Source organism: Lycium barbarum, chromosome 4 (assembly GCF_019175385.1).
Source record: "Lycium barbarum isolate Lr01 chromosome 4, ASM1917538v2, whole genome shotgun sequence".
NCBI classification, from domain to species: Eukaryota; Viridiplantae; Streptophyta; class Magnoliopsida; order Solanales; family Solanaceae; genus Lycium; species Lycium barbarum.
The window spans coordinates 121,821,051-121,835,090 of record NC_083340.1 but is presented as its reverse complement, the minus strand read 5'-3'; positions in this window follow the sequence as shown (position 1 = coordinate 121,835,090).

Here is a 14,040-nt window from a genome sequence, read left to right as displayed (position 1 = left end):
ACCTGATTGATCTCCTACGAATTAACGCTTATTCTCCCGAACTTGTAAATATACATTCAAGAGAAATTATACTACTGTTAGACTTATCTTCATATGCCTATCTCAAGTCCTTAAACCAAACTCCTTTAGAATCTTTCAAAATTCCGGCAGCATCTCCCCTGTTTATATCCCTAGCCCGAAATCATAATTTCAACAACCAACACAACAACAACAACAACAACACCAATAACATCATCCTCAATACCAAAATATTCCGTAAAACATCTCACACGATGTTTATCCAATTGTTCAACAAACAAATTCGCTATACAACTATATAATAACTTTATCTCCGTAATTAAACCTAAATGAATACCAACAAAGAAAGATTCATACCTTACTCCCGCTAAAACAGAGATATCTTCAATATTCACCTTGAATTCCAGCCGAAATTCACCGCAATACGATATTATAATGGCAACTATACGCCGTCGGAACCTGAATCCGGACTTTAAACTTGATTTGGACTAAAATTTAGGGTTTGGAACTTGTGGGGAATTTTCAAAATATTTGGGGTTTTTCTGTGGTGGTTTGATGAAGAAAGGGGGTAAGGTCCCCCTTATATAGAGTTCCAGAAACTATCCAAACCGACTTAAAATTTTCTCAGTGCGTTCGCGTGGGCTTTGGGTGCGTTCGCGCAGGCTTATTTTAATGCCTGCGCGTTCGTTCAGTAAAAAAGTCATAACTCTTGATCCTGATATTGTATGAGGGCCCATGACCCATTGTTAGAAAGCTATTTCAATTATCTACAACTTTCAATTTTGGCGTGTTTCCAAATTCCAAACTTATAATGGCGTTTTGGCCTCTTTAATTCAGATCATCCGAAAACGTATCCTTAAATCATTCTTTTAGAGGGCTTATGCCCATATTTGGCTTAAGGGTCCTTTTGAAGACTTGCTCAACTTCTCATGTACTACTCATATAACTTTTCATATATCCTTTATAAAACCTCAACATGTGGGCCCCACCTTAACTTACGGTTACGAGGGCTATTCATCAAGTAACGTATTAACTGATTTAGAGCATATGGTCTCCAAATGTCATATATATGTTATTCTTATACTCATATAATATAATCTTCATCCCTAATCCTTGTATAACTTCACTCTCCGTTGAGCTCATACTAAGCCGTCTATAGTCTTGGTAATGCGAAATTTTTCGGGGTGTAACAGGTATTGAGGTATTTGTTTACTTTTCATGTGTGATCTGCTTAAAAATCCTATGCCCCGCTTACTTAAGTTTCCGGGTCAATTGAGACCTGTTGTTTTAAACTGCTTACACTTAGCTTATACATGGTCAAAATCTGTTATACTTGAATATATGGAAGAGGATTAGGAATTCATTAATAAGGAGTGTTCACTTAAATATGTGAGATTATAGGTGTGACTTACCTAGGACCAAGAAAAAAGGGACAAGACATAGAGTTTCTAGTCAAACTCAGTCAAGTCCTTCTCTATTTTGGTTGCTGGGGTTCCCCTAGATGAAATCATATATTATGAGACCCTCTAGAATAAATAAGAGGATTATATACCCAAGCTATGCAAGTTTGTTGAAACAATCCTTTAAAATTTAAGTTTTCATTTCCAAAAAGGGTGTAGAAATCTGTGGTTTAGTAAAGCTATGTGTTTTATGACTTTGCTGGGTTGATTTCCATGAAAATCCCATCCCTTCTTCCCTTGTATGTTGATGATATATGTGCTATATACTAGGTTTATACAAAATATTCATGACTTGTATACACTTTGGTGTATACAAGGAAGTATATTTTGTATACCATTTGAAATAAATTCTGAAACCTGTTTGTTTATGCTAAGTTTTGGCCAAATCTGCCCCCTTTTAAGTATTCCCTTTGTGGGCTTACTTTGATTTTAATATCACTTAGTTTTAGTGCTTGACCTGTTTGGGCCTAGTCATATCTGTTCCTTTTTGGCTTTGAGAAAATTGTGCTAGTTGTTTGTCTAAAACTTGTTAAGGATATATATGGACTATGTATGCGTATCTGTGTATCCATGCTTGCTTTAATGTTTTACTTAGTCTGTAAATTTCTTCTTAGTCTCATCAGATAGTCTAGACACTTTCTAACCCTCAATTTCGTCTTCACCTTTGTGCGTTTGCATGTGAAATGTCGTGGGCTGCTTGGGCCGCTCCTTCGCATTGAAACCTGTTGGGCCTGAAGCTCAACAACACTGTTTTTGATCGAGTCCGCGTAACAATATAAAGGGAAGCAAATATTGGTGAAGAAGGCCCAACCATGGGTGAAAATAGTTACTAGTGGGCTTGGGTAGGCCCATCAGTCCAAAATCTTATCCCTTCTTTATTTATTTATATCATGTATGTGTATGTATTGTATATGTAAACAAATTGTATGTCATATTGGAACCCTATAGGAGTTAGAACTTAGGAGAAGACACTTTGTATATTTAGGAAGTCGCATAAAATGTTTTCAAATTGTACTGAACTTGAAACTTGCATGAAACTGGCACTCGATTGGATTTTCTCAAAGTCTAAAACTGGTTCAATATTTTTCATATAAGACCAAACGATTTTCATAAGACGATTGGGTAATAAAAGAATTTGGGCTTTCTGTCTCATGAAATCTGGTGACAAAAATGGTAACGTTTTGGGCTTTGAGCCCGTTACTGAAATTTCAAATTTATTAATTGGACTTTGAATATGGTTTGGGCTAAAAACAAAAAAATAGAATTTTGAGGACTATTTTTTGGATTATGTTTGATAAAAGGTATTTGTTCAAATTCAGTTAAGTTGTAAGAAAAAGGGCCTTAAAAATCTGAGTTTTTCTAGAAAACAACAAAAGATTTTCAGTATAAACTTGGGCTAACTTTCAGAACAAGGGAATCAGACTTTGGGGCCAAAAGCCCAAAACTTAAGGGATAAAAACAAAGAGAATTATACGTGGGCCAAATTCAAGGATAAGGTGGCTTTGGATGAATATGAGTTGACTTGTATGAGCTTCAATTAATAACATGGGCTAAATAAAAACTTTTCAAATTTCTCTCTCTCTCTCTCTCTCTCTCTCTCTCTCTATATATATATATATATATATATATATATATATAGACACACACACGCACACATATCAAAAGGGATATATATTTTCATTTATATAATAAAAACCTATTGCCTATTTTGGAGGGGGGGGGGGGGGTTGTTAACATTGTTCTTATTTTGTAGGTGTCGATAGATTTACAATTTGACATGGTCATCAACACATTGGATTTATTGCACATGTGGTGGAATTGGTTGAGTTAAGAGGAGAAAAGGGAAATTTCTTGCCATTTAGGGAACCCAACCTCGATAATGACTATGAAGAGTTGTAGATAGTTAATAGAAGTGATCACCGGATTTTAGGATCGGGATAGAATGGTTTTTCGCTTTGGGATGATGTGAAAATGTCCCCGACTTTGGAAGAGCTAAGAGACGTCTTGACCAGTGTAGGATTGGGTCTAAAAAGAAGAAAGAAACCCGATAACCATGTCCTAATCCCAGAAAAATCAACCTACTACGAAATACTCAAAATACTTTCCTTATCCCACGCTAATTGGGCGCATGGACCAACTATACCCTTTAGAGAATTATACACACAATTCGGTTACCCAAATGGATTTATGGAACACCCAGCCAAATTTAAAACTTATGCCAAATGGGACGCTACCTGACCCTTAGCCTTTGCCATATGATTTTTGGGACTCATGGTCCTTACCAAAGACGCTATATTATCCGTAGACACCCGAATCATTTCAGTGACCCATGCCATCATTTATGGCATAACATGCCAAGAAGACACCTGTCACACCCCGACTTTACTAGGGTGTGATGGGCACCCGACCCCATATTCGGAGCCGAGCGAACCCGCTGGCTCTTACGACGTGCATAATATCTTTGGACTCTTAAATCAAATAAGAATGAAATACATAGTAAGCTTTCAGAATCTTTCTTTTCCCTCGTACTCAAATCAAATGGAATCTGTAACCACATGGACTTTATAACATAACATAAGGTGACACATCGGCTAGTGGAGCCGTTTACAATACCGACACTCTATACCCGCGACTCTGTCTGCAAAGTCTCTAACTTCGAACAAGACATCATAGCATAGTACTCCGACCCAGCAACACTCCAGAGCAAGTGGAGCTTGCCAACTCCGCTAGAATGTCTTCTATAATGGCGTCTACTCATCTGGGTGTACCTGCGCGGCATGAAACGCAGCCCCCGAGGAAAGGGGGTCAGTACGAGTAATGTACTGAGTATGCAAGGCATGAATAGTAACATAGTAAGGGATATAAATATGAATAATAACGGAATAGAAATATAGAGCATATCATGAGATGAAAGAGTAACCTGTACATCTGAGTGCCTCTTAGGGCGGATGCCATGCATGCTTAGTGCTGCGGAACGTGCAGCCCGATCCATATATATACATATATACATATATCCATAGTAATACTTTCTTTGAAAACATTTATTTTTCATATATATAGAAAATAGAACATATCATATTGCCGAGGCGTCGGCAGCCGATCCATTTAACCACATATGTCCCGCGTCCGGGATGATATCATGTCATATAATACCAGCTGATCAGGTGGATACGCGTATATAACGCTCTGGCCCTCTTTCCCATCTTCCCCATATACATATGCATGTATCATGTACATATACCAGCGTCTATAGCGCTCTGGCCCTTTTTCCCATATTCCCCATATACATATACATATATCATATACGTATATCATGTAAGCAGCATGCAGGAGAGCCCAAGAAAGTCATGTATCTATCGGAATGACGTAAGGTCGGTAACCTCCGATTACATTATCGAATAATCATCCCGACTTTGTCTCACCTTGAAGCAACAATTATTATAAGATGACACTAGCAACGAGTAACAGCGTACATAAACCGACACCTGAAGGCTCAGAAACAAGTTTCGGGTCAATCCGCTTTAGTATAAGAAAGTTATAAGCGTTTGAAGTACATAACCTTTTACGAACATTTCGGAAGCCATTTTTGGAAAATCATTCTTATCATAGTCATCATAGAAATATTCTCATCCTCAACATCATCAGTGTCATTGTAAAACATATTCATCTTTATTGTCATAAGATCTTACAAAATCATAAACCTCTATTTTGTAGAATACAGACACTTTTCGAAAAAGACATTTACGAGTTATCGGGAAGAGAATCATGCCTTGAAATCATAAACATCTAACTTTTGAAAACGAGAAAGATACGGAAACAATTATAAGATCATAACATCGGGATCATGCCTTGAAAGAAAAGGGACGAGCCTTAACATACCTGCTCCACGTCCTATTAGCTACGCATAATTGTCCAAGCTCGTTATCGCTAGTCTACATTCAAGAAGATTGACGCACTCATTAGATTCATCACCATATACTTGTCTTAATTCTTTAAATGAATTCATACATAATCTGCCGAAATTTCGGCAGCACCTCCCCTGTAAATACACCTTCCCCGAGAATCTGACTCGGCCAATCTATCAACAACAATACCATCAATCATACCAACAACATCAACAATCAATTCAAGACGCATTCTAACATTAACAACCTTTGTCATACAATTCAACGACATTTCATTTTTATTCAATTCAATTCACATAACATTCAAAACGACTCAATCAACACACTACTTCACCCGACACCTTCCAAATTCAACAAGAACAATAACAACTTATTTCCTTCTTTCAAATTCAATCACCACAACCCAACTTACAATCTTTCAAACAAATGTCTCACTTCCAAGTTCATGAATTATATTTCCAACCTACACATTAGGAATATCATTCCTACAAATATATGAAACCATACTAATGTCACACTAACTTCTTCCATAAACCACAAACAATCACAACTTCATTTCCAACCATTAAGTCCTCATTTTACATCATAGAATCCACAACTACAACAATCAAATACTTAATAAAATCAATTCATCATTTCTTAACAACATACCACCTATTCGGCCATACCCTATATATTCATAATTCATGAATTTCACCCATTTCCACATACTACAACACTTCACAAATCATCTATAACACATGAAAGGGAAGATTAAACCTTACCTTTACCCTTGATTCCTCCATTCGGCTAGGGCTCCCTATCTTGCACCATGAATGCTTTGCTTGTTCCAACAACCACTCCATATTAATTAGGACCTTCAAATTAGTTGGAATACTAGAAGGAAATAATTTTTCTTGATCAATTTCATGGGCACCAATTTTTAGTGCCATGGCCGAATGCTCCCATGATTTCTTTCTTGAAATTTCTTGAACTTGTATAGGAAGGTTATGTCTTGTTATACAAGCCTTTGTCCATATATATATAATTAACCTCATCAAATAGAATGAGGACACATGTCCTCTTTCTTGAAGTTTCTCTAATTTTCTTAAATTAAAAAGATGACTTAATCTTAGTTAGTCATCACTCTTTTCTTTCTTCCTTTTTTTTTTTTTTTTGTATATATATATATATATATATATATATATGTACACCACATGCCACACGGCCACATAGGGCTTTCAAGACCACTTGCGAAATTCCCATTTTGCCCCTAGCCTTCCACAATATTACCATGAACCCTCTTGTGAATTTTCCTTTTTACCCTTAGCCTTTCTCAATATTTTCGTACTAATAGAACTCATAAATAATATTCATAACCCACTTGTACATTAAAATAATTTTGGAAGATGGTCATTTCCTTAACTTACCACGACTACCTCGAAATTTCCGAACGCACAAAATACGGGGTATAACATCCTCCCCCCCTTTAGAACATTCATCCTCGAATGTTCAACTAACCTCATGGGGTGTCATAATACTTCGGGAGGGTACCTTTTTATAGTTGTTCTTTTCTTCATGCCCATTCCTTATAATCGAACTTCTCGGTCTTTACATGAGTCCTCATTCCACGTCACGGGTTTCCTTTTCTGGTACTTGAAAATATTGTGATCCCTTTTTGGCCTAATATGGTCTCTCCCCCTTTAAGGAGATCTTTATATGCCAACTGTCCTTTTTTAAAGTCTTCGTTTATACCTTATTCCTCATCTCTCTTTCCAGCTCTGTGCATAACATATCGAAACTTCTTATCCCAAGTTTTTCTTTTACTTTCTGTCTATGTTATCCCTTGTCCACATTTCCACGCATTTCCATCCACTATTCGTCCTTTCACTTGCTTAGCTCACTTGCTCGTAATTCTTCTTAGATACGCGTTTGTGCTGCAGCTGGGCGTCCATATTTTTCGAGCGTTCTACTACTTTTGTTCTTAGCACAGAATCCTTACAACTTCCACTCTCCCCATCCTTGTTCATCGAACCTTTAACTATATTGATATAGCTACACATTTATTCTTTTATAGATCTCTCATCTCAACATCATCTCAAGCCTAAGCATTTTCCTTTCTCTTACTTCACATCCCCCTATCCTAGTCACTATTATTTTAGCCCCACTTATCGAAATCGGTTCTCGAACCTCATACACTCCTCCCCTGTTTCCTTTTACCACACTCTATCCCTTTTCACATGCCTACCTTGAGTTCTTACCCAAATAGTCTCGTGCTTTGCCGGTAGTTTCTCTCGGGAGCTTCACTCACTGAGGTTTCTTACCTTTCACCTTCTTCCGACACTTGATCCCTTTATTTTCCATCTACTCACTCACTTTCTTTCCCAAATATCATTGCATTAGAATTTTCCAATCTTAGCCTGTAATGAAAGTGACATCAATTTACCTTGTAACACTTATATCATTTATTCTTGCTGTCACTCGATCTTCGGTACCCTTACTTGATTAATGCCTTCCTTACCGTAGCGCCGGTTGTTGGAACTCACATGTCCACCGATACAATCATATGTGGGATATCCTACGCATTCATATATATATATATATATATATATATATATATATATATTTACTATTAACTAGCCCACAAAAATACTTCCAAACGCTATTCGAGCCTATCCAAATTTCCAGAGCTGTGATGTACTTTCTGTCTTTTCTCCAGTCTAGCCTACCTCGTCTTACGCGACCTCTTAAGCTTTCCAGCCATTCCATGTACTCTAGTTTTCCTTAGGTTACTCTAACTTCTCATTTGTCTCTTATGTCTGGATATATAGAATTTCTTGCATACTTCCCAGGGGGTCACCCATCCTAAAATTGCTCCCACCTTAGCACGCTTAACCTCGAAACTTTGATGGAATCCGGTGCCTTAATGCTAATATAATCGCGTCCGCTTCCTCACATGACCTCCATTACATAATCTGGAGCAAGTCGAAGTCTTACAGATTCCGAGACATTTTCGTAACACGTCCTTTCTTTTACAATTACTATTTTACCCTTTTCAATTCCCAATGTTCACCTTTCACTTATGTGTATGACTACTTCCTGTCCTGGGCTTCCAGATTCCCGATGGTAGTGGTCACACCTTCATCGCCATGCCAAATCCATAACCTTTCTGAAACAACGCATCTCACTTATTGCCTATTTTCAACATTTCCTTTCCACGCTTCTTCCTATTAGGCGTATCCATTCTGGCAGAATCTCCTTTACCTTTCCTGTTATTCAGAATCTGTACGCTGCCACTATCGACAATACCTCACAGAACATACGGCTATATGGCACATTTCAGCCATCCAGTGTTTCCACTTTCAAGTAACAGAACAAAATATCAATACTTACCCCTATGGTTCTCCATATCGCCATTCACTTTCTTCCATCGTATATAAAGCTTATGTAAAGAATTTCTTTTTCCTATGACTTGACTCTATCGCACGATCTAAGATAGAAAGAAGGTCAACAATCCTTTGATGCCCCGCAGCCTCCTGTTTATAAATGTGGCCGGCTTCACACCCATAAACAGGACTCTACTGGACACGACTCTGCAGACAACCCCTAGGAAGACCTGCTCTGATACCACTTTTTCACACCCCGACTTTACTAGGGTGTGATGGGCACCCGACCCCATATTCGGAGCCGAGCGAACCCGCTGGCTCTTATGACGTGCATAACATCCTTGGACTCTTAAATCAAATAAGAATGAAATACACAGTAACATTTCAGAATCTTTCTTTTCCCTCGTACTCAAATCAAATGGAATCTGTAACCACATAGACTTTATAACATAACATAAGGTGACACATCGGCTAGTGGAGCCGTTTACAATACCGACACTCTATACCCGCGACTCTGTCTGCAAAGTCTCTAACTTCGAACAAGACATCATAGCATAGTACTCCGACCCGGCAACACTCCAGAGCAAGTGGAGCTTGCCAACTCCGCTAGAACGTCTTCTATAATGGCGTCTACTCTTCTGGGTGTACCTCCGCGGCATGAAACGCAGCCCCCGAGGAAAGGGGGTCAGTATGAGTAATGTACTGAGTATGTAAGGCATGAATAGTAACATAGTAAGGGATATAAATATGAATAATAACGGAATAGAAATATAGAGCATATCATGAGATGAAAGAGTAACCTGTACATCTGAGTGCCTCTTAGGGCGGATGTCATGCATGCTTAGTGCTGCGGAACGTGCAGCCCGATCCATATATATACATATATACATATATCCATAGTAATACTTTCTTTGAAAACATTTATTTTTCATATATATAGAAAATAGAACATATCATATTGCCGAGGCGTCGGCAGCCGATCCATTTAACCACATATGTCCCGCGTCCGGGATGATATCATGTCATATAATACCAGCTGATCAGGTGGATACGCGTATATAACGCTCTGGCCCTCTTTCCCATCTTCCCCATATACATATGCATGTATCATGTACATATACCAGCGTCTATAGCGTTCTGGCCCTTTTTCCCATATTCCCCATATACATATACATATATCATATACGTATATCATGTAAGCAGCATGCAGGAGAGCCCAAGAAAGTCATGTATCTATCGGAGTGACGTAAGGTCGGTAACCTCCGATTACATTATGGAATAATCATCCCGACTTTGTCTCAACTTGAAGGAACAATTATTATAAGATGAGACTAGCAATGAGTAACAGCGTACATAAACCGACACCTGAAGGCTCAGAAACAAGTTTCGGGTCAATCCGCTTTAGTATAAGAAAGTTATGAGCGTTTGAAGTACATAACCTTTTACGAACATTTCGGAAGCCATTTTTGGAAAATCATTCTTATCATAGTCATCATAGAAATATTCTCATCCTCGACATCACCAGTGTCATTGTAAAACATATTCATCTTTATTGTCATAAGATCTTACAAAATCATAAACCTCTATTTTGTAGAATACGGACACTTTTCGAAAAAGACATTTACGAGTTATCGGGAAGAGAATCATGCCTTGAAATCATAAACATCTAACTTTTGTAAACGAGAAAGATACGGAAACAATTATAAGATCATAACATCGGGATCATGCCTTGAAAGAAAAGGGACGAGCCTTAACATACCTGCTCCACGTCCTATTAGCTACGCATAATTGTCCAAGCTCGTTATCGCTAGTCTACATTCAAGAAGATTGACGCACTCATTAGATTCATCACCATATACTTGTCTTAATTCTTTAAATGAATTCATTCATAATCTGCCGAAATTTCGGCAACACCTCCCCTGTAAATACACCTTCCCCGAGAATCTGACTCGGCCAATCTATCAACAACAATACCATCAATCATACCAATGACATCAACAATCAATTCAAGACGCATTCTAACATTAACAACCTTTGTCATACAATTCAACGACATTTCATTTTTATTCAATTCAATTCACATAACATTCAAAACGACTCAATCAACACACTACTTCACCCGACACCTTCCAAATTCAACAAGAACAATAACAACTTATTTCCTTCTTTCAAATTCAATCACCACAACCCAACTTACAATCTTTCAAACAAATGTCTCACTTCCAAGTTCATGAATTATATTTCCAACCTACACATTAGCAATATCATTCCTACAAATATATGAAACCATACTAATGTCACACTAACTTCTTCCATAATCCACAAACAATCACAACTTCATTTCCAACCATTAAATCCTCATTTTACATCATAGAATCCACAACTACAACAATCAAATACTTAATAAAATCAATTCATCATTTCTTAACAACATACCACCTATTCGGCCATACCCTATATATTCATAATTCATGAATTTCACCCATTTCCACATACTACAACACTTCACAAATCATCTATAACACATGAAAGGGAAGATTAAACCTTACCTTTACCCTTGATTCCTCCATTCGGCTAGGGCTCCCTATCTTGCACCATGAATGCTTTCCTTGTTCCAGCAACCACTCCATATTAATTAGGACCTTCAAATTAGTTGGAATACTAGAAGAAAATAATTTTTCTTGATCAATTTCATGGGCACCAATTTTTAGTGCCATGGCCGAATGCTCCCATGATTTCTTTCTTGAAATTTCTTGAACTTGTATAGGAAGGTTATGTCTTGTTATACAAGCCTTTGTCCATATATATATAATTAACCTCATCAAATAGAATGAGGACACATGTCCTCTTTCTTGAAGTTTCTCTAATTTTCTTAAATTAAAAAGATGACTTAATCTTGGTTAGTCATCACTCTTTTCTTTCTTCCTCTTTTTTTTTTTTTTTTTTGTATATATCTATATATATATATATATATATATATATATATATATATATATATATATATATATATATATACCACATGCCACACGGCCACATAGGGCTTTCAAGGCCACTTGCGAAATTCCCATTTTCCCCCTAGCCTTCCACAATATTACCATGAACCCTCTTGTGAATTTTCCTTTTTACCCTTAGCCTTTCTCAATATTTTCGTACTAATAGAACTCATAAATAATATTCATAACCCATTTGTACATTAAAATAATTTTGGAAGATGGTCATTTCCTTAACTTACCACGACTACCTCCAAATTTCTGAACGCACAAAATACGGGCTATAACAACACCAAATACTTCGACCTCATCCCCATAATCCTAGCCGATATATACCGAGCCTTAATTCTTTGCTGAAACCACCATAAATACTTCAAAGGATTCAACCTACTCCTACAATGGTGGATTGTCAAGCACATGACCAAAAGTCGGGGTTCCCAATGCCTAAGTAAGCCGGAAGGAAAAGATGGCCTGTTTAATTTTTGTCCAAATTTTGGGGATCAAACCAAACGAGGTTGGGCATTACATTATCTAGGTGTCGGGAGGATAATGTAAAATGGATGTTTGATGACTTCATAACCGACACCGTTGTAGTCAAAGAGCGAAAATGTCTATTTTGCCACGTATGGGAACTCAAAGGATCTGCCCTTATGCGCCTTCTAGAGTTTTAAGACAGTTCGGGAGAACCCAAGTCATACCCCAAGTCGGGAACATGGGGGATTTTATCATTGACTATGACAGGGATATGATCTCGAGGGCAGGAGATTGTGTTCGTTAATGGAATGGCCGCACAATGTGGGGCCCAGACAAGTTAGCTCCCGATAGGTTTTATCCGAGCTATGAAGAAGAATATAAGGATTGGTTGAGAGCCAACTTGCAAGGCACCCTTTCCCCCAAGCCCATCATCTATAATTGTGTGCAAGATAAGGCCTCCAATGCCGAGGTTAGAGCTCGTTTGATTCAAATAAGGACCGGTGATCGAGATGCTAAGTATTTGAAGAAAATAGAACATGACCGAGCTACCATAGAAAGTTTGAATCACGAGTTGGAGTTCACTCATGAATTTTTGGTAGAGCTTGATGATTGAATGAAGAAGACTTTGGACGACGTTGCTCCGTTTTTGACAAACTCAAGAGCATGGGTGCCATCTGCATTAGCCGTGAGAATCTGCCACCATGTGCACCAGTCTTCACACATAAAAGGTGCCCATTCCATCTAGAGCAGTCAAGTCATACCGCCCACGAATGCTTGGCTCTTAGGAAAAGAATTATAAGGTTGATTGTTGACAAGACCATCACTAAGCTTTGGGGACTCCGTTCATTGTTGGTTCATGACACCGTATCTCTAAATGAAGGAATCACGCTGAACACTCATATTTGGCGTTATGACTTCACTTCTTCAAAGATTCATAAGCCAATATTTTTTAGAAATTGGCTAGCACAAGAAAGATTCAGCCAATCAGGGCTGCTTGGAGAGACTCGTCAGTAAGGACAAGTCGAAGAAAGATTTGTCTTTTCCACTCTAGGGCTTCGGGACATGACATTGAAGAATGCGAAGCTTTCAAGCTCGAACTGGAGCATTTGGTCCATACGGGAGGAATTTGGGTGGTACTCCCTCCTCAATATTTAAGTAAAGGCCTCTCAGCCCGGAAATATGGTTGAAAGGACAAACAACTAGATTTGATCTCAGGAAGAGGTCACCTTTTGGGTAGAGGGTCCCTTTTTGTAATTTTACACAGATTTGTGCCCTCCCATATTTATATAAAAGGAACTACGTCCGACCTGATGTCCCGCGGAGGGATACGTAAGAAGCCCCTATAGGGCCTGGTCTGGGTAGGTTAAATAAGAGAGTCTTTTATGTAAAATGAACTACGAAAGGGCCTGATTTCTTAAGGAAGGATACGTAGGCAGTCTACGTAAGACTAGGTTCCTTTATCTTATAAATATATATTCCCCTACTTAACAAAAGCCAAATGCCCGAAAACCCAATACACGAGATTAATCAAGCATTAAAATCAAACGTATGATGATTTGTGTGCTACTTGCTTTACATGCTTACTCTGTGCGATATTTTGTTTATTTTATCATTATCTAACAACTAACTTGGTTACCTTTGCGCAGTTTTCTTTCTTATAGAAGAGAAAGTTGATTCGAGCCACCGGCATACTTCACGAGGTCTAAAGCTGCAATAGCATCCCATCCCAACAAGACCGATGTAAAGGGAAAATGACCGGTATACCGGAGAATGAGCAGAACCAAACTGACCTCACTCTCAAAGAGTCACCTATGGCCGAACCATAAGG